The 21,415-nt window shown below is 36.2% G+C and overlaps 1 protein-coding gene across 1 annotated transcript in view; it reads right to left on the reverse strand.

The window, feature by feature from the left end:
• PDE4D (phosphodiesterase 4D) overlaps positions 1-21,415 on the reverse strand; it is a 535,741-nt gene that overhangs the window by 357,619 nt on the left and 156,707 nt on the right. The window lies entirely within an intron of this gene.

The raw sequence follows: 21,415 nt of genomic DNA on the forward strand, positions 1-21,415 counted from the left end.
AAAGATATTCCTGTAGGTAGCTCCATGGGGATTTATTTTTTATATAATTTTAAGTGAGTTTTGAAAAAAATCCCAAAACTGCAGTCTGATAAGCTATTTTATCTGGTGTCTTTTTTACATAAGGATAATTAAATTGCTTAATTTATTACCCTACAGATTACATTGTTGAGTGGTTTTTTTACTTTTCCTGTGTTCATTCACAACAGATTCAAAGATCAGCTTAGAATCAGTGATAGAGACACCAAGTTAATTTATAGTATAAAGCAAAACAGAAATCATATCCATTTAAGTATTTGTTACAATACAAAGTACTGGATAGCTTTCAAAATCTGAATATAAACCCAAAGCTAACAATTTCATGTGTGCACAAAATTTCTATTTCTTATGGAGTTTATGCATGCCAGGAGGATGTTTCCTTGAATTTATTGACATTTCAATTGTAAAAGCATAGCTTTTCTGTATAAAATGTATTCTTGCTTTGTATATTAAAGCAGTAAGATCAGATCTGTGGAATACATTCATCACAACACAGCCGCAGAGAAATATCCTGACATACTGTCTTGGGTTATGTAACCAAAAAATGTGTATTCTGTTTCATCTGTTGAAACCTGTTGGGGAGATGTTTTTTTTCCTTTATCTCTTGTAACTCCAGGGGTGGGGGGGTGGATGCCTTCTGTTAATGGGCCAACTGTTAAAACCAGGGGAGCAATGTTCCTTATCTCTTCCACGACCCATCCTCCCTCAAGGGGAATATCTACTGTTAATGGACCATGAAGGCTCACCACATGACTGATAAAATGAAATCATCCCATTGTGAGATGCTCCACCCAGTGGGAGGAGCCAAGCATTCCTACCTGGATAAAACCTGAGATCAGAACAGCAGAGCAGCCTGTTTTCCACTGGATTCTGAGAGGAAGACTGGACTCATCTCACTGCTACTTCAGGATCATCTCTATTCCAACAGAACCACATCTGTCACTCCAGGAGGACTTGTTTGGACTGCTTCCAACACCCTGAACAGGGTGTCAGGTTGTATTCCTGACTCCGTCAGGGTTTTCTAGGACTTTTGTTTGTTTCCTTGCTTGTTTGGTGGGGTTTTGTTGTTGTTGTTTGCTTGTGGGTTTTTTGTTTGTTTGTTTTTTGTTGTTGTTTTTTTTACTATTACTACATTTGCATTTTTAATATTCCTAGTAAAGAACTGTTACTCCTATTCCCATATTTTTGCCTGAAAGCTCCTAATTGCAAAATGGTAATAATTTGGAGGGAGGGGCTTTTTACATTCTCCATTCCAAGGGAAACACCAGTTTTCCCTGGCAGATAACTGTCTTTCCAAACCAAGACACATACAAAGCCCATCTTCTCCTTTTATCCATGTAGTTCAAAATATGACAAGTATGTAAGAACAGAGAACTCGATAGTGCAGCTACATGGACAGACAAAGCTAAAGCCTGGGCTTTGACACCCCCAGGCTGGTGCAGAACTCTAGTGATGGAAAGCTGAGCTGACTGAGATGAAAGGCATTTTGCACCCACTAAGTTCACAACGTCATGTAACCTCCCACTTGGAGCAGTGAGAAAAGGCTCACTCTATTTCAGAAGTGCGCTAAAAAACACAAGCTCAATTCTCCCTAGCACTATATAATTACTGAATGTAAAAGAGGACAGATCTTAACATTTACTTGACTGCCTTGATTTGCAGCTGGAGAAGGAAAAAACAGCAGCAGTTACTACTTTACCAGTTGGATAGCACGAGAGCGAGAGGAGGGATTTGGCACAGTTAGAGCTCTTCCCATTGCCTCTTCTCCACTGCACCACAGCAGCAGATTAAACAAAGCATAAACCCTGAGACAGCCTCTGTGGAGTTTCCTTTTTGTGTGGCAATAGTGGATGGTGCTACGTTGACTGAAACTTTTTTTCCAAAGTAGTTCCCAGATAATACAGCTACTCTTTTCCATCCATTGATCAGGAAAAACATCACTAATGGAGCGCTTAACCCGTGTTGAACAAGGTTTGAAGTATAAAGATACTTCTGGAGTTTCTTTTACATTCTATCAGTAGAATTACTGATCTGCTCACTTCAAACAGAGGACCACCGGTGGCATCCAAAATACTTTTTAAGTCTATTCTTGCATGGAACATAATGCTTTTGAACTGAAATATAGATTTCAGGGGCCCATGCGTATTTAGTTTCTGTAAGACATTACTGCACAGCTTGAAAACCTCTTGGTTTTACTCTGATTTCTGACAAACACAAAAGCCTATCAGTTTAAAAAAAAGATCTCTTCAATCTAGTTTCACTCATTTCTTGGCAAAAAACCCCCATAAAACCATGCTGAAATAACAAACACTAGGACAAAATTTTAAAAAACCCAAAAGCTGGAACGCTCCAGGCAAAATTCAAGGCAGGTGGGTTTAGTATAATTTAAAGTGTTAACCGATTGCTTTTTAAAGCTGCTAGAAAATTCAAATTCTAACTGGTAAAGACTGAGCTTTTGAATAAGCTATTTATTCAGGAGTAGGCAGTATATTTCTAAGGGTCCTTTATATTACCCAAGTCATATGTGAAGTTTACTACTCATTGTCTTAATTTTGTGTTTCACAATTTCTGATCAAAGTTTGGGTTACTATATATATTTAAATAGCAGACATAAGGAAGCTGTCCTTATATCTGCTATTCAAATTCGCTTAAAGATACTAAAAAACTAAACAAATAAAAAAAAATAGAGGCTACTACATGTTTCATCAATTCAACTGAACCAATATTTCTGGTAGGGTTAATGTTGAAACAATTATTTTTTAATTAGATACTTATCTCTCTTCACCTCTTTAATCTCATTCAGTTTCAACAGTTTAATAGTCTCCAGCTTTATCAAGCAAGATAGAAAGAGAAAGTAAAAATGTTTGTAAAATATCTTTAAAGTAGTCACCTTGCAGGAATACCAATACATGTATTTTGGCTGACTGTTCTCAGGTACTAAGAAGGCAAATCAGTGGAAAGGTTCCTGCAAATAGATTCCAGTTAATTACACTCAAGCCACCCTAAAAATATATATTATCTTATTTTGTTTCTATTTCTAAATAAAGCAGTATATCCTATAACCATCTCTAGAATAAATATTAGAGTTTACTTTCTTCTTGGAAACAGCATTCAGAATAAAATTACATTCAGATGTATTATATATTTCTGTTACTGGACTTACTTAATGTGTACCTAATCTTAACTTTGTCAGATATAGACCAAAATTTTAAAATACAATCCATTGAAACTAATTAAAGTGTAAAAATTTACAACAGAGGAGAAACTTCATATTTTTAATTATATATTCAAGAATAAGGACTGATCAGTTTTTAAAAATAAATTATTCTTACGCAAACAAGTCATATAGACATAATTTATCTTAACAAATTACATTTCCGTAAAAACATTTCTTATTACTTGCTTTTAGTGAATCAAAACTGTTAAGAGTTTGAATAAAAAAATGTAATTTTGAATACTGCTGGATTACTTGTTATTTAAATAAAGGGTAGAGGAGAAGTAGCATCCATTAATGTATGTGAGTGTAAAGATTGTCAGTTTTATTTCTCTTCTGTAATTTTCCAAAGTAAAGGTCTTTATTGAAGGATGCTAACCTCAAAACTAAAAAGAGGTTTAAAGCATTATTTATCAAAATTGTAATTTGTTACTTGTTCACCTTATACTTGCTGAAAATACTGATATTAATGGCTTTATTTTCTCAGCTTAGGTCATATTGGCTTGGTAGTCCTCCAGCTAAAACCACTAGGAGGTTTTTCTGCTGTCTTCATTGAAACTTGGATTGTTCAGCTCATATTTGAGCTACAAGTGAACATTATTTAAATTGCAGTACTTGCCTAAAGCCTATATAATATATCAGGTTTAGTTATGCTCTGAAAATATGAAATTCATTGGCTGAAAATTCTGTCACATTTGTCAAATTAATCACTTGCAGAAGAAGAGTACTGCCCTCCAGAGACAAATGTGAAAGATCTCATAGGCAACTGTTTGCACAGTAAAATGCCATGTTTTTCAAATTACTTCTTTTACGGAAGAGGTGGAATGCTTTTATCTGATCTTACCACTTCAGCTAGCACCCACCCATTCCCGTTCCCTTCACCTCCTTCTTTCCTCTCACCAGCATTTTCAAGTGGAGAGAAATAAAGATTGAATTAATAAAACATACTTTTCAGTCCAAAAAAAAAAAGAAAAACCAACCCAGACATTTAAGCTTCTACTTGATATTTGCAGAATTTATAAACCCTATAGGGATGCTAGCCAGGTTGTCACTATCCAAGGCAGCAATCACAGAAAGAGAAACTCTGAAACCATTCCCAGCTGTGACTCTCCTGGGTCAGTGTTAACTGAAGCACTGTTGCCCTGCTTCTCTTCTAGCTCATCATCAGCTTTACAGAGGCAATAGTAGCCTTAGAAATTATTGCCTCTTTTAGAGCACTGTGACTACACGCTGCTTGTACTGACATGGCCCAGTGCAATCAGAATGTGTTAATTTTGTACTCAAACAGGGATTAAGATGGGGTCAAGGATACTGGAAACTATCAGTGCCCAGCTGCTGTTGTTACAATGCGATTAACACCTCAGAATTAAAGGGGAACTCTCGGAAAATTTTATCTTTCCCTTTTTATTGCTCTTGGTTTGGAGATTATACATCTCAATGTATCTTTAATAGGGAACTCTTTAAAGAAAGAATGCTTACATATTCAGTATTGCAAGGGTATCCATGAGCAAAACAGCACCTTTCCATGCTCATAAGCTGTTGCTAATGAATACTTTCCCAAAAGTGTGTAATATATGTCCTTGTAGGAAGCAATGAATACTGCAATATTTACCTACAGAACAAATTAAGTACCGGTTTATTTTCTTGCAGTGTGAAATTACAAAAAATTATTTCATTAAGACTTGGTGTCAGATACAAGCAAACACCTCATACATCAGGGAATTAGAATTTTGAGTGCCACTGATCACTCAGGTGATGAAATCATCATTTTAAATCTTATTCATGATGAATAGCTAATATTCACTTAATGTTGAAGGAAAAACCACCACCAGCTCAACATTCATGATTTCTCTGACTGAGAGATAGTGCTCAGTAAGAAATTGTAATCCACTTACTGCTTTTATTACTGAAATAATTGCTGACAGTAAATGCTGTCATAGAACAGGTAGTGTTGGGCAATTTCAGTTGAAATGACTGAGAGAAAAAAAATCCAACTTTAACTTCTAAGTTAATTTTATATTCTTAGCTCATTCTCTTTCACCTCTCTATTGGTATTAAAAATATTCCCACTGTTTTCCAAAGCATTTCATACTCTTCAATGTGTTGTGGCATACCATCCTAATTCTTAGTTAAGCACATCGTATAATTGATACATTTGTTTTATGTAACTATGTAGCTATTAAATATCATACTGGTCTTGATCTTTCATATGGAAAATGCTACAGAAGGAGAAATTATATTAATTTAAACAATTTCAACAATATAATTTACTAATTCTCATCACAGTTCCCTGGTACTCCCCGTTACTTCAGTCATACACCATGCACATTTTATTAGCCATGATAAGATGTATGAGAATGGTAGCATAGCTTTTCCAGGAGATTTCTTTGCTTCTCTTCATCTTGCTTCTTGGCAAATGTCTTACTGCAGTCAAGCTTGGCATACAAATTTGATTTTCTGTGTTTTGTAGAGTAAGAAGTTTTCCCCAAATATCTTCAAATTTTTTTCTGGAGTACAGGCTATTTAACTAATAATCTTTCTAAGCTATCTATAGTATTTCAAGTAATTTTAATTTTTAATTAAACAGAGGAGGTAACAATTACTGAATTCCCTGTGCTAAAGCTGCTAGTCCTATCACCTGGAGTCAAATGAATGATCAATAAAAAGTTGTTTTGTTTTGGTTTGGTTTTTAATTGGATTTCTAAATAAGCTACAAACCAAAAGAGAGAACACTTTTTTTTCCCCCTCATTGTAATGCTAATAGCATCTAATGAATTGGTGAAAAAGAAGGTAACTATTACTATTGCTGTATTAGAGGACTGTATTACTTCTGTTATCCAGCACTATCATCAAGGCTCCTTGGAAAACATTCTTTGAGGCTTTGCAATTTTTTTATTTAAGTGACCATGCTGACACTGAGACTGAAGAGTGAAAATTTATTGTCAGTTGAAGTGTAGCTATTCAAAGGTCTAAATTAAGATTAAAAAGTTTGAGGCTGGGATGTCTCTGACTTCAATTACTTTTAGCTACACTACTATCAATGATATTTAAGCTTAAAAGCCGAAACCTCAAATCCTTTTTGAAAATTACAGCAACTACAATTTATTTCAGTTTTCTTTAATACATACTCTCTGACATTACAGTCCTTGTCATCTCAGGCTACTTCTGCTCTGTATTTAAATTTTCTGTACTTAAAATAACATGAACAATTTTGTCTTTATTTCCTGGATTTTTTCAACACAGTTCAAGATCTTTTTCTTGTCTTTACTTGGACTTTGACAGACTGCTCTCACTAATATTTTTAACATGTTTTTATTGCTGAAGATTTTTGTTTGGGGGTTTTATTTTCAAAATTCAAGGTGTATCAAAGCTAGGCAAAACAACACAACATTGAACTCACTGTCCTCAAATAAAGGGGAAACTTACACCTAGAAACTCCTAGAAATTCCTCACCTTTCTCGCAAATTGAAGATTTCATGTCTGTCAAGAGATGTTATGTAAGGGCAAGCACATATCAAAGGAAAAATGGTTCTTAAATTCAGACTGTAACTGAAATACTACTTACATTTGAATTGGGATTTGGGATGGTCAGATTCTATTCAGGACAGTAATGGAGATCCCGAAAACCGCAACAGACACGATTTGATTATGCACTAAGGCATTTGGCAAGAAGAAAAATCCTCTGAGATCAGGGCACAGAACTATAGAAAACTTTCTAATACAAATTCAATATTAACTAACATTGAAAGACATATAACTCTCAAGTGTATTAATCTGTAGGGATGAAGCTGTTTTTCAGGTTGGGAACTTCTATTTTATTTTGTGTAAATCTTCTCTCAAGTACATGTAACCTTTGTTTAACCAGGAAACAACAAGCAATCATCTAAAATGTAAGCATTTGAATGAAGAGCTTAATGATTTTTAAACTACAGAAAACCTAGCTTTTCTTGGTTTATGTTGTTATCTTAATATTAGGGATTTAAAGGCTTTTTTTAGTATCTCCTTGATTTTTTGTGTGATTTTCTCCTCTACTACATTAAAAATATCACAGTTCTATTGCATTTTTAAATGATTGCTACTCACTTTAAGGTAGCATGTATTTTTTGCTTAACAGACAAAATCTTAAGGTTCTTTTTTTCCCTCTATTTTCAATTAAGGCTAAATTTGCAGAACTATCTCCAGAGGAAACCCCAGATTACTGATGTCTTTACATTAATCTCCTACACAGGTTTTAGCACCTCTGTGTAGGCCGCATCCTGTCACCACTTCATTAAAAAGGATTTTGCCACCATCCCTTCATGCAGAAGAATCAGGCTTTGCAAGAATGTTCTAAATCAAGAAATTTTAGCATCAAACATAAACATGACAAAAGCATAGTTAATGCCAGAATTTACACCAATTAATCTGTGAATCAAAAAGCACAATTATATACTCACATTCAATGCAGAAGAGCAATTGCTACTGATTCATGCATACATAATAAATGAAGCATCTCAACAGCAATATTTTGGGCTAAGAATTTTTTTGTATGTTTTACTTTTGCAATTATAAAATATGATTAGGCTTTTGACTGTGGGAAATAACTAGCATGACATCAAACTTTACTACTGTTTTTTGAATATCTTGCTGCAGTTTTCTCTCTCTCTATGTATCAAGTGGTGCTATTCACATATGAAGTTATGTTACCTACGAAAAACCTGACAATTCATTTCCCACAATTGTACAAAGCATTAAATAATTTTGTTAACATAAAACATCTTAGAAACCATGGTACTCAAAATAGCATAAGTTACTGATACGCATTTTGTGAGTTACTGTATGCAGTCTACTCAAGGTACTCCATCACTCATGCCTGTGTCCAGTGGTAATAACTTCAAAACATATTGAACTCAGGTCTTCTGTCAAAGATAAGGAACAGGTAAAAATGGCACAGAACATGAATCTTGCATTGTGGCAGGCTAAGAAAAGCATAATATGTGTGATTAATAGATGTTTTGGGAGTTTATGGGGACTAAAATAAACATCTGTAGGAATGGAAACATCTGTAGGAGAAGGGAGATAGGTGCTGAAACAGATTAACAGAAAGAAACTAAGCAAGGAGGTACTGCAGTATGACTGCAGTCAGACACAACTCCCTCAAACTTTTCAGACAAAGTTGTCATAAAAATCTAATTGCTTGTATATAGAACTAGATAAAAGCAGATGAAAAGCCACACTTCTGATTTGTCTCAATTGAATGTCTCAAATTCTACTGTTCAATGAAATTCTGGTCTTACACAGCTATCAAAAATTATCTTTATTTTCTGTTAAGGATATGCAGAATGTCTGACATGTTTGATCTGATAAGGCCATACAGTAGCATAATGAAATCTTTTACTGTAAGGGCTGTGAGGTTCTATATCCATCTAATCACACTTTTCTCAACAATCAAGCTGTTGTATTTAACTGACCTGTCACCTATTTCAGAAAAAAGAAAAGAGTTACCTTTGAATTAAAGAAAATTATAGTTGAAAAAGGATGTGGCAAGAGAGAACAGAATAAAACTATTACCTATCCATTACCTGAGATTGCACAGAAACTTATTTTATTGAAAGTAATAGCAGTCAACCAACTCTATCACATTGAGTAGGCATTCTGTACTCAGAAGTTAAAGCAACAGACCAAAGAAAAGCATCCCATACAATTTATTCACTTCTTGGAAACAGTTAAAACCAGAATTATAGCCTTTTATTGCTTGCCTCTTCTATTTTCTTACCTATAACAACAGGAAAAAACTATCTGTCAATATATTTTTTCAAGATAGTTTTGAAATCCTTCCTTTTAATCTCCACTTTATAGACTCTATGTCTTTTAAAGGAAAGGATTTTATGGAAATATAAACTATAGTGATTTTCCTGAAGAGATCTGATTAATTTTCTTTTCAGAGACCTAATCTCCAGTCTTTATCTGAAGTGAAAGGGAAAGGAGAAGATAATATGGAGCCTTAGACTAGAAACAGAAAAATAAAGTTAGTAGCTGAACGAATTTAAAAACTATTCTCAGAGAGTACACCTAGTGTAAAATATGTATGTGGAAATCACTTTCTGTACTGGATGATTTCAATGTGTCATTTTGATTACAAATGTGAAGAAAACTTCTGTTTTCAGAAGATCCCATTTTATTCCCTTGTGTTCCAAACTGGAATATTATTCATTTTCTGCTCTATGAATTTTCCACTTAAATTTTTAATGGGAATCAAAGAATTTATAAATAAATTCAAGTAAGTTCAAATCTGACTTTCTCCGTTTAAGCTTTATACTTAATAAGAGATTATATTATTTAAATTGAAGGAAATGCTCGACAGTGAAAAGAAAATTAAATTTCATCGGTAAAAATACAAAATTATGTTTTTCTCTAAATAAAATTTTTCAAAAATTGTTATGTAATGAAATAACATTTTGGTAAAAAATTCTCATTATGCATATTATTTTTCCATTGCCACAATATGTAATCGTACAAGTGAAATGCCTTATCACACCATCTAAATTATTCCCTATATACTTGGATGTTATATTTTACACTATTTAAACATCAATCTTGAAAGCTGTTAGATGTTCAAATTCCAAAGTGACATTTGGAATCTGCTTTAACTGCATCGTTTGCTAGTAATGTGAACTGTTACTGGAAATATGTGAAAAATATATAAATCATAAAATGAATTAGGGCCTTGCTATGCACATGCCTGTGTTTTAGTTAAGCTATGCTTACCAATAGTCTGAACATGGGTGAAATTTCTGCAGAATCAAGCTGAAGGAATGCATATTGTTAACAGATGGACATGGTCTAGAAAAAGAAAAACTCTTACAATGCATTTTGTGAAAGGATGGCAACACAGACAGACCAAGAGATCTAGACAGCATCCTGTAACCTGCACTGGCCATAAGCAAATATCTGACAAAAGAAAGAACTGGACAGCCATAATTCATACACTTATAAAGGCACATAACCTCCTAAAACCAACCATTTTCATCTCAGTGATTTTTTTTAGCTGAGGATAGTCTAAGTAAAATAACATCCAATTTTATCATGAACTGTGTTTACTAATTACTATGTTATGTGATCAGATGCTTCTCTCCACACAATTGCACTGAAATCAGAAATGTAAGAAATGCTGACAAGCTCTTGATTCCCTACATAGCCCAGACTCTTTCTTTGCCTGTGCAACTCCTTGTCACTCATTAATTTAGAGAAGGAATCACAATTGACAATAAAACCTGTAAATCAGTCTTAACAGAGATCATACAGTAACAACTCTGCATGCAGATCTATAGAAAGATGTAAATGCTCATAATTAATGCTTCTGATTTGGTTTTCTCTCTCATGTGCTTTGGCTGCTCAGAGCCATTTCTCATACAATTACACCAGGGGCCTCTGAGCTGCTCTGTGCTCTCCCTCAACAATCAACCACATCCTTCTGGGCCAAGGCAGCTTGGATGAAATTGTCCTAAAGGCTGGATTCACGCATAACTGCAGGCTGGATCATCCTTTTGAAGTGATTTCTTTTTTTCCCTTAGCTTTATGTGCCTTTGACTGCCCAATTTCTTGTTTGTATTAAAACCTTGCTGCTGTGAAGGTGATTGAAATGTCAATCAAGACAGCCCAACACATCTTCACTAGTGAAACTAATCTAAAAGAATAATTTCCAAAATGAAAAAATCCTTGTGTAGAGGATTCCTCTGTCTGAATAAGCTTTCTGATTTCTTTTGTCATGTCTAAATTGATGTAAATATGACCTAGTGAAGAAATATATAGTAAGATATTATTGTGTTATGCATTAATTTTCACATTGCACTGTCATTGGTGAATCACTATGTTTAATTTCACACAATTTTGAACAGTGTGTGCATTTGGGTTTGATTGACTGCCTGAGGAAGTATTTTAACAAAATAACTACTTTGCTGATTAACTATCCAAAAAACCCAGACAATACCTGAAAATTACAAATCTTTTAAGAAATGTTAATAGAATGACCACTTAAGGTACAGAAAGTAAAGCTGTGTTAATGAGTCCCAGCCTTCCACTACCTCATTGAAACTTTAACCCCTTAGAAGAAGTCTTTTATTTTCCAGATATCCCTAGGAATTGTAGCTGTAGACCTTGGCAGTACTAACCACCTAAGCAGATGGTTTAAGTTCAATAGACTAAGAAGAATCATCAAGAGAAATCATTTAAAGGGGTCATTTAGTAAATGAACTGTCTCTTTAAAAAATTAAATAAACTATGAATCAAGAAAACGGCCTCTCCTGTTCTGTTCAATAGAAAGAAAATTATGCCAGAGAAAAAACAAAACTACAGAGTGTGGTCATATTAAAAATCCCACCTTTTATGGAATTCATACAGGAATTTAATAGAAATTGAATAATAAAATAACACTTTAATCTAAAAATACTATATAATCAGCCATTGACTCACTTTTCTCTAGTATGATGGATAAACTGTGATTAAGGGCTTAGAAACAATAGAAGGATGCCAAATTGGCTGAACAGACAACCTCTGACAGAGATAAAAAAGAAGTGCAGGTGGTAGAAAAAGAAACAAAGGTATCCCCTGGCTTTACAGGCATGGCACCAGTAAAGCCAAAGCTCATCTCAAGATGTACCTGGCAACTGAGATGAAGTGCAGCAAAAAGCTACATCAAAGACAAAAATAAGTAAAAGGTAAACATGGGTCTGCTGCTGAATGGAGCAGGAAAGCAAGTGACCAATGATGTGGAAAATGCTGAAGTACCCAAACCCTTCTTTTCCTTGTTTTACTGGCAAGGTCTGCTCTCAATCCTCCCAGGTAAACTTGTCCAAAAGCAAAGTTTTGAGAAGGAGAAGATACCACCCTCTGTGGGCAAAGATCAAAAGCAAAGTTCTGAGAAGAAGATACTACCCACTGTGGGGAAAGATCAAGTTAGGTTTAAGTTCCTGGAACCACATAGTATTGTTTTAGATTTTTTCAGATTATCTATTGTTTGAAAGGAACTGTTTCAAAGTACATATTTTAAATAATTATACTTTCTTTCCTAAACTAGAAAATACACACATGCACACATAGACTAATTATCCACAATTTACAGTAATATCTATTTCCATTCTATGCTATATAAATAATTCCATAAAACTGAAAAATTAGACATGTTGCCATTGTTGAATAAAAGAGCAAGAGTTGATCAAAATTCCCATTTTTAAAAAGGATTTCAGAATAATTAATGCTGGACTGTACACAGTATCTGTCCTCCATGTCATCCACCAGGGCATCAGACCTAAATAATTCATTTTATGCTAGACATAAGTTTTAAAAAATCCTTTTATTTGGAAGATGAGGGGCTGGAGGTAACCATGTCATCTGAAGTTATCCTCAACTACTAAGAAATACTATTATGCAAATGTTGCATATGCAGGATCTGCCATCTTCACAGCTTTCTTACACATCTTAAGCACCAGGTCAATGCAACTCTTGACCAACAGAATCATTTTTATATTATGTTTTCCAAAATTATTCCAGGATTCATATAGCACCACAGAAATTGTGGACACTGGTCACCAGAAGAGAAGTCTCTCTTAAAAGCCGAAGCTTAGATTCCATGAACATTAAAGCTTCTAGCATCCACTTAACCTCAAAAAACTTCCACTAATTTTTCCCACTGAGAAATGTGCACTTATATGCTGACTCAGTTTTGGTTTCTACAATAATTAAATATGGTTTTCTTCACAACAGACACTGCAGTCAGGGTTTCACGTGACTGAGTCAGTATGATAGAAAAACAGATTCAGTATAAATCTGGATGTATAACAAGAGTAATGTGCTTAATTCCTACTACTAACAATTTGAAACCTTCCAAGACCTGATCATTAAAATTCTCCTTGACATAGCAAGTTTAGTTTAAAGGTTGACATCAATAACAGAATCACAGAATTAGTAGGTTGGAAGAGACATCCAAGATCATCGAGTCCAACCCATGCCCTAACACCTCAACTAACCCATGGCACCGAATGCCACATCCAATCTTTTCTTAAAAACATCCAGGGATGGTGACTCCACCACCTCCCCAGGCACCGCATTCCAGTACTTTATCACCCTTTATGTAAAAAACATTTTCCTAATATCCAACCTATATTTCCCTGGCACAGCTTAAGAGTTTATCGTCTCATTCTGTCAGTTGCTGCCTGGAGAAAGAGACCAACCCCACCTGACTGCAGCCACCTTTCAGGAGATTGTAGAGAGTGATAAGGTCACCTCTGAGTCTCCTTTTCTCCAGACTAAACAACCCCAGCTCCCTCAGCCGTTCTTCACAGGGTTTGTGTTCCCAGCCCCTAATTAGCCTTGTTGCCTGCCCTGGACATGCTCCAGTCCCTCCATGTTCTTCCTGAACTGAGGGGCCAGAGCTGGACACAGCACTCAAGGTGTGGCCTCACCAGTGCTGACTGAGTACGAGGGAAGAATGACCTCCCTGCTCCTGCTGGCCACACCATTCCTGATCCAGGCCAGGAGCCCTTGGCCTTCTTGGCCACAAGGCCCAGCCTGGCTCATGTTCAGCTGCTGTCACAGCACCCCCAGGTCCCTTTCTGCCTGGGCACTGTCCAGTCACACCATCCCCAGCCTGTAACACTGCAGGGGGTTTTGTGGCCAAAATGCAGGACTTGACACATGGACTTATTAAATTTCATGCCATTGTACTCTACCCATCCATCCAACCATTCCAGGTCTCTCTGCAGAGCCCTCCTCCCTTCCAACAGATCAACACACGCTCCCAGCTCAGTGTCATCTGCAAATTTACTGATGAAAGACTCAATCCCCTCATCCATGTCACCAATAAAAATATTGAACAGAGCTGACCCCAGCACAGACCCCTGAGGGACACCCCTGGTGCCTGGCTGCCAGCTGGGTGCAGCACCATCACCACCCCTGTCTGTGCCCAGCCATGCAGCCAGTTCCTGACCCAGCACAGAGGGCTCCTGTCCAAGCCATGGGCTGCCAGCTTTTCCAGGAGTGTGCTGAGGGAGACAGTGTCAAAGGCCTTGCTGAAGGCCAAATAGAAAAAACATCCACAGCCTTCCCTGCATCCCCAGGGTCACCTGGTCATAAAAGGAGACCAGGCTGGTCAAACACCACCAACCCCTCCTAAACCCGTGCTGGCTGGGGCTGATACCCTGGCCATCCTGTAAGTGCTGTGTGGTGGCACTCAGTATAAACTGCTCCATCACCTTACTGGGTACTGAGGTCAGGCTAACTGGCCTGTAATTACCAGGATCCTCCTTCCCACCCTTATTGTGAATGGGGGTCACACTGGCCAGCTTCCAGTCCTCTGGAACCTCACCAGTGAGCCAGGATTGTTGGTAAATGATGGAGAGTGGCTTTGCAAGCTCATCTGCCAGCTCTCATCACCCTGGGACGGATCCCAGCTGGGCCCATAGATTTACAAACATACAAGCAGCTCAGCAGTTCTGACTGCCTCCTCCTGGATAACAGGGGCACCGTTCTGTTCCCTGACACTGCCTACCAGCCCAGGAAAGAGTTGTCCTGAGGACAAGCCATCCTCCCACTAAAGACTGAGGCCAAGAAGGTGTTAGGCACTTCTGCCTTCTCCTCATCTGCAGTTATTAAGTTCCTTCCTGCATCCAGTAGAGAACAAATGTTGGTCTTACCCTTCCTTTTGCCATTAATATATGTGTAAAAGCATTTTTTATTATTTTTTACAGAAGTTACCAATTTAAGTTCAAACTGAGCTTTGGCTTCCCTAATTTTTTCCTACATGCCCTAGCAGCCCCCTTAAATACTTCCTGCAAGACCTGACCCTTCTTCCAAAGATGATACATCCTCCATTTATTTCTAAGTTCCTTCAAAACCTCATTGCCCATCCAGGCTGGACGTTTGCCTCATGGACTCATCTTTGGGCACACAGGAACAGTTCCTGTGCCCTCAAGATCTCTGTTTTGAAGCACACCCACCTTTCCTGGACTCCTTTGTTTTTAAGGGCTGCTTCCCAAGGAACTCTCTGAATAAGTCTCCTAAATAGGCAAAGTCTGCCCTCTGGAAGTCCAATGTCAGAGTCTTATTGATGCTTCTCCTGGTTTCACCAAACATTGAGAACTCTATAACTGCATGATCACTGTGCCCCAAGCAGCCTCCAACCACCACACCTCCCACCAGCCCATCTCTATTGGCAAACAACAGATCTAACATAGTCCCTCCCCTGGTGGGCTCACCCACCAGCTGTGACAAGAACTTGTCCTCCACACACTCTAAGAACCTCCTGCGCTGCCTTTTTTCTGCTGTATTAAGTTCCCAGCAGATGTCTGGTAGGTTGAGATCACCTACAAGAACAAGGGCTGGTGATCCTGAACCATTCTCCAGCTGCTTACAGGATAAGTTGTCCAGCTCTTCTTCCTGGCTGGGTGGACAATAACAGACTCCCGGGAGGATGTCAGCCTTGTTGGCCTTCCCCTGAATTCTCACCCATGGGCATTCAACCCATCATCATTGGTTTCAATTGCCATGGTACCAAACCCCTCCCTAATTTAAAGAGCCACCCCTCCACCTCTTCTCTCCTCCCTGTCTCTCCTGAGGAGCTTGTAGCCACCCAGGGCAGTGCTCCAGCTGTGTGAGTCGTCCCACCACGTTTCCCTGATGGTGACTGCATCACAGCTTGGCTGTGGTACCACGGCCTCAGCTCTTGTTTGTTACCCATGCTGCCTACACTGGTACACATGCACCTGAGCTGGGCTGCTGATTTCACCCCTCACTCAGGCTTACCACCCTTGGGCCTGCTTCCAGACAGCCCAGCTGCATCCCCTTCCCCTTCCAAACCTAGTTTAAAGCCTTATTAATGAGTTCTGCCAGTTCATGAGCTAAAATCCTTCTGCCCTTAATAGGGAGATGGAGCCCACCCAGTTCCAGCAGGCCAGGTGCCAAAAAAGATCAAAGAACCCCAAATTCTACCAATGACACCAACCCTTGAGCCACTTGTTGATAATGGGGACTCTTCTGTTCTCCTATAATATGGAAGGCATTTTTTTTCCCAAGTTCTATCCTCAGCTAACAGGTAGAATAAAGCGGACACAAAAGCAGGAGTTAAAAACTCTCAGATTCTCTTCCCCGTTTCATTCCTGGCTAGTTCCTTAGCCTTGGCCAGTTGCACTCCTCCTACGTATGCAAGCTTTCTATGCACAAAATGAAAATAACACTATATTTTCACTAATTGGAAAGGTTATCCAAAGGAATCGTAAAGATTTTCTCATGTTTATAATGCTTTTAAAATAAAGAAATATGATATAAAAACATTAAGGATTATTGTGTTGCTCTATTATTCTTTACTAGCAGGTGACTCAGTAACACATTGTTGAAGAGAGCTTAGATTCATGAGAAGCTTTCTGAGAAAAGTTACTACTTGGCAGGCTCAAGGTCATAATTCTGAATTTAAAAATAAATGAAGTAACAGATTTTCCCTTTTTTCCTCTCTATTTTTCTTTCAGAAATATCTAAACCATAGTTCCCACTTATTTTCAGTACATACACTATTCTACTGAGTTGCAAATAAATAAACCTGAAGAGCAGCTTTACTCAGATTTTATTTTTGTTTTGTGTTACTCAGCTAAGGTCAAATCTTATTGTTTTTATGATCTTTCTCTAACACTTATTTCCTTAAAACAATAATAAAAAATTAGTAGCCTAACTGTTCTTTTACAAATAGCTTGCTGGTATAGTAAGTGAATAGCAGCAAAAATATGGCTCAGGATTCACATATTTCAGTTTCTAACATTTGAAAAAACTCTTCTTGCCCTGAATATAGAGGACAAAATCTGGTCTTTGAGATATTCCATGGGCATGAAAAAGACAATGAGCAAGCAAGTGGTAGACATGAAGATATATTTAGCTTCAAACCAGATTCTGATTCTGTATTACCGTATTATCAAACTAACAGTGATGATGCTAATAACAATTTGCTAATGTTTTTTTTCAAAAACAGATATTAAAAATTTCAGTTAATCTTTAAAGGGCCTGGGGATCATTTTAAATCAAGTTTTTATCTGATTTCCAATATAGAGAGTGTTGATTGCCTCTTTAGTGGATAATAAAACACAGAAGTTTTAAGCAGTATAGTGACTATCTAATCCACAGAACTTAAATTAAGGAAAAACATAAATTAGGATAGAAAGAACATTGCAAAAAAGATACTTCAGAAATTAGCTGTCATGTAAGTTGTTCTTGTAGCTCCCTAGAGTTTCATAAACACACTAATATGCACAGTCTGAGTTGTACATAAGCAATACGAAAGCAATTTAAAATAGATTTTGTGTTGTACAATTATAATAATCTCTCCCAAATGATGTTTGAACAAAGACTAAGATAAATAGTAAGAAGAGACAGTATCCATACCAAATCACAGATAACTAAATTAAACACCAGATTATTTTATATATATTTGTTAAGAAAGCCTTTCTAAGCACCTTTTGATTCCAAAACAACTTTTTGTTTTCAAATGCTGTTTTTAATGAAATCTTCACATGCTTGATGTACTCTTATTTCTGGGGTTTGCATGCAATGAACATGATGTTTTCAATCAGATTTTGCTAGTCATGTGTTACAAGGACACTAGTATCACAGCAACAGCTTGGGTAGTCCTTTTTCACTGAAAAAGATATTCTTTAAGGCAAAACAGAGAAATACTTCAGCCCCTGACACCTTGGATCTGTACCATGGAAAGGGAAGGTGCATGCGCCATGGCAATTCACAGTGTTCAGTAGGGGCCGTGTCCTATCCCACCTTCTCATAACCATCTCTTCTTCGGAGTAAGACAATGCAGAGATTGTTTCCAGACAAAGGTGAATGAATAGACTTTCATCATATTTCACAGAGCTTCAGACAAATCAATACCGTCACTACAGAGAGATTTGATCAATTATCCTAAATCATAAGCCCAAGTGTTTGAAAGAAGAAATCAAATACATGGTATCCCACATGCAACATGACATAAATATTTGCTGGGGTGTTGAATCAGGGTGGGGGCTGTGGCTATTGTTCAAATACAGAGGTAAGTAAACTCTTGAAATAGTTGTTATAAAGCAGGTAAGATAAAGACCTTAAATATCCTCAAATAAATAGCTTTTTATGCATAACAGTCCCGCAATATTTTAATACCAGCTACTTTGGAGAAAGCAAAAACATTCTACTGTCAATCATTTCTCATCTGTGCATCCCATATTAAATGCCATTATAGCTGCTGCTTACACCAAAGCCATTGGTAAATTTACTTAGAGTTATTTGAGGAAAACTGGCCAAAACATGCACCACACCCCAAACAGCCAAGCTATCCCAGCTTATGGCAAAATATCTCATTAAATATTCTATATATACAGGTTATTGCTTATAAAATAAAAATTAAAATTAAACTATAAATAAAAAATAAAAAATAAAAATAATAAAAATACAGTTAAAAATGAAATTTAAAATGAAAATAAAATTAAACAAAACCTTACAACTACAACTACAACTACAACTACAACTACAACTACAACTACAACTACAACTACAACTACAACTACAATTAAAAACAAAAATAAAAATAAAAATAAAAATAAAAATAAAAATAAAAATAAAAATAAAAATAAAAATAAAAATAAAAATAAAAATAAAAATAAAAATAAAAATAAAAATAAAAATAAAAATAAAAGAAGAAGTGACATATAAGACAATAAGCAATTGTCTGCCTGTTTCTAATCTTTCCTGTAGAAGGCCCGGCAATTATTACATTTAATAATTGTTAGGATGATACCAGGTGCAGGATCAGCCTTGTTTTTCAAGCACTTGTTCTCGTACCATAATAAGCATTTTTGCATGTGATACTTCAGTAGAGGACATAAATTCTTCATCTTAACAATGATCTTTATTAGGGTCTCAGACTAACTTGGATGAAAAAATAAGAATCTGGCTCCATGTATGTGTGGAACGAAATTAGAAGGGTGAAAGAAATGGCAGGGCATTGTGATGTCTCAGAGTCAGAAGGGTAGGAGTTTACAAAGTATGAAAGATTAAGTAAAACATCACTGAAAGTTTGCTTTCCAACTTTCAATCTATGCTGCAGTTTGGATTTTGTTTAGTTTTTTTAAATATAATCTTTGTTTTAATTCCTCTACAAAGCTAACACACAACCAGAAACAATCTCGGGACAGAATAAAGAGAGGGAAAAAGGAAGACAAAAGGAGAATGAAAATAAAAATGTATGTATACACATGTATACGTACATACATATGTTCATGTCCAGGAATAGAAGATATACTTTATGTTGAAAACTACACCCACTGTCATTGTTTTTAATTTTGTACATTCCAGTCATTTAAATCAAAACAAAAGGGCTTTATAATGCTATTTTTTGAAACTTCTAGTATATTCTCCCAAAAACATACATTTATAATTTAGAATGTTTTCAATGGAAGAATTATTCTGCTTTGGAATGAGTTTCTATGACCCAAATGCTCTTCTACCGTAATTTACCTACTGAAGACAGAGAATCCTCCCACCCACACTTTGATTCCCTTCCCTCAACTGCACATTTCAAAGGCAAGGGAGGTAAGCTGCATTTTCACAGACATAATAGGACCCCTAAGTTTATGTGCTTTCATGCAGATGAGAAGACAGATAAAAGGATAGCTTTCTCCAGCTGTTTCACTGGCATAATAAGCATGTAAATGGGAAATTCATAGCTGCTTGAGAGAGAGCTAACAACCAAAAAACAGCACTAAACATCTAGAGAAATTTAATTTCCTGAACAATATTCTTCCTGTATCACTGTAATTGCTCTTTAGCTAAGAAAAAATCATAAAACCTGAAGATTTTATATTACGAAGTAAGATCAAAATTACTATTGCTTTTGCTGTTGTGTTTAGATTTAGTTTATTTGTTTAAACAGCCTGGCAGTTCCACTCAAGAACCTGTCTGCTGTTTCCCTGTCACTCTCAGAATAAACCTTGTTTTGTCCAGCTTCAAAACACATTCCTACCAACCACAGGAATAAATGGTAGAGACAGGGCACAAAGCTATCTCTTACTGCTGAGGAGAGATGCATACCCACAGAGAAGGCTCTCAAAGAAGCAATTATTCTCTGAGTACAGCAGATAGCTATGCATAGTAACCACAATGTTTCAGATTTGTTGTTTGAGTAACCTTTGAACTGTCTTTCTCTGCTGTATTTGAATTCAGCCTAGAAAATAATGCAGTCACCAGAAATTTATAATCACTTAGCCACTTTCATCAGGCAATATTTTTCATTCTTCTTTCTGATCTTTCTGATTTATCAGATCAGGATCACACCTTTTTTTTTTTTTTTTTTTTTTTTTTTTTTTTTTTTTTTTTTTTTTTTCCAGTCAGTGTTACTAGAAGCATTACACTTATTTTCCTTCTGTATCTCAGACAATCTTCTCTCCAGACTCCACGGATAAAACAAAAAATCAAGACACCAATCTATCTTCAAAACTTCACTAAATTTCATTACACTCAACTCTCCAAATAATATTTTAATTTGTAAACAATCTAAATGTTTACAATGTTTTTATGGATGTAGTCAGTATTTCTATGAGCATATTTCAAGAATGGGTCTAACTTCTTAAAAAAATAAAGGTATCTAGGAGGAAATAAAATATAGGAAGTTGTTTTAAATTCAATGTTAATATTAGCTGGCTTTTTGACTAAGCACCTTAATACTTACAGGTTTACCCATGAACTACAAGTCCTACATTCTTTTCTTCAGAACGTTAGTCAGAATTCTCTCAGAAAATTCTGTATTCTCTCAGAACATACCTTCTGAAATTCTTACGAATTGCATTTTAGCTCTTGGTGTGCTTATGTTACCTTGTCCTCATATATTACATGTCACCAATCAGCTGTACCGCCTTCACCATTGCAAGCAAAACTTTCATACTAAACACTTTATATTTTGGAAAATAAGCACAGAATATAGTGTGTTATCAGAAAGTTTACTTTAGAAAACATTTATTATATAAAAAGTCACTGATGTAATGTAGAAAAACATTGTAGTGTAGAAATCACTAAACTCAAATAATTTCGAACCATTTATGGTACAAATAATGTAGATATACAAGAGCAGGCAAAATCCCTTCAGGATGTTTTGAAACTAGTTTTGAAATT

The sequence above is a fragment of the Prinia subflava genome, chromosome Z (assembly GCF_021018805.1).
Source record: "Prinia subflava isolate CZ2003 ecotype Zambia chromosome Z, Cam_Psub_1.2, whole genome shotgun sequence".
In the NCBI taxonomy this organism is placed as follows: Eukaryota; Metazoa; Chordata; class Aves; order Passeriformes; family Cisticolidae; genus Prinia; species Prinia subflava.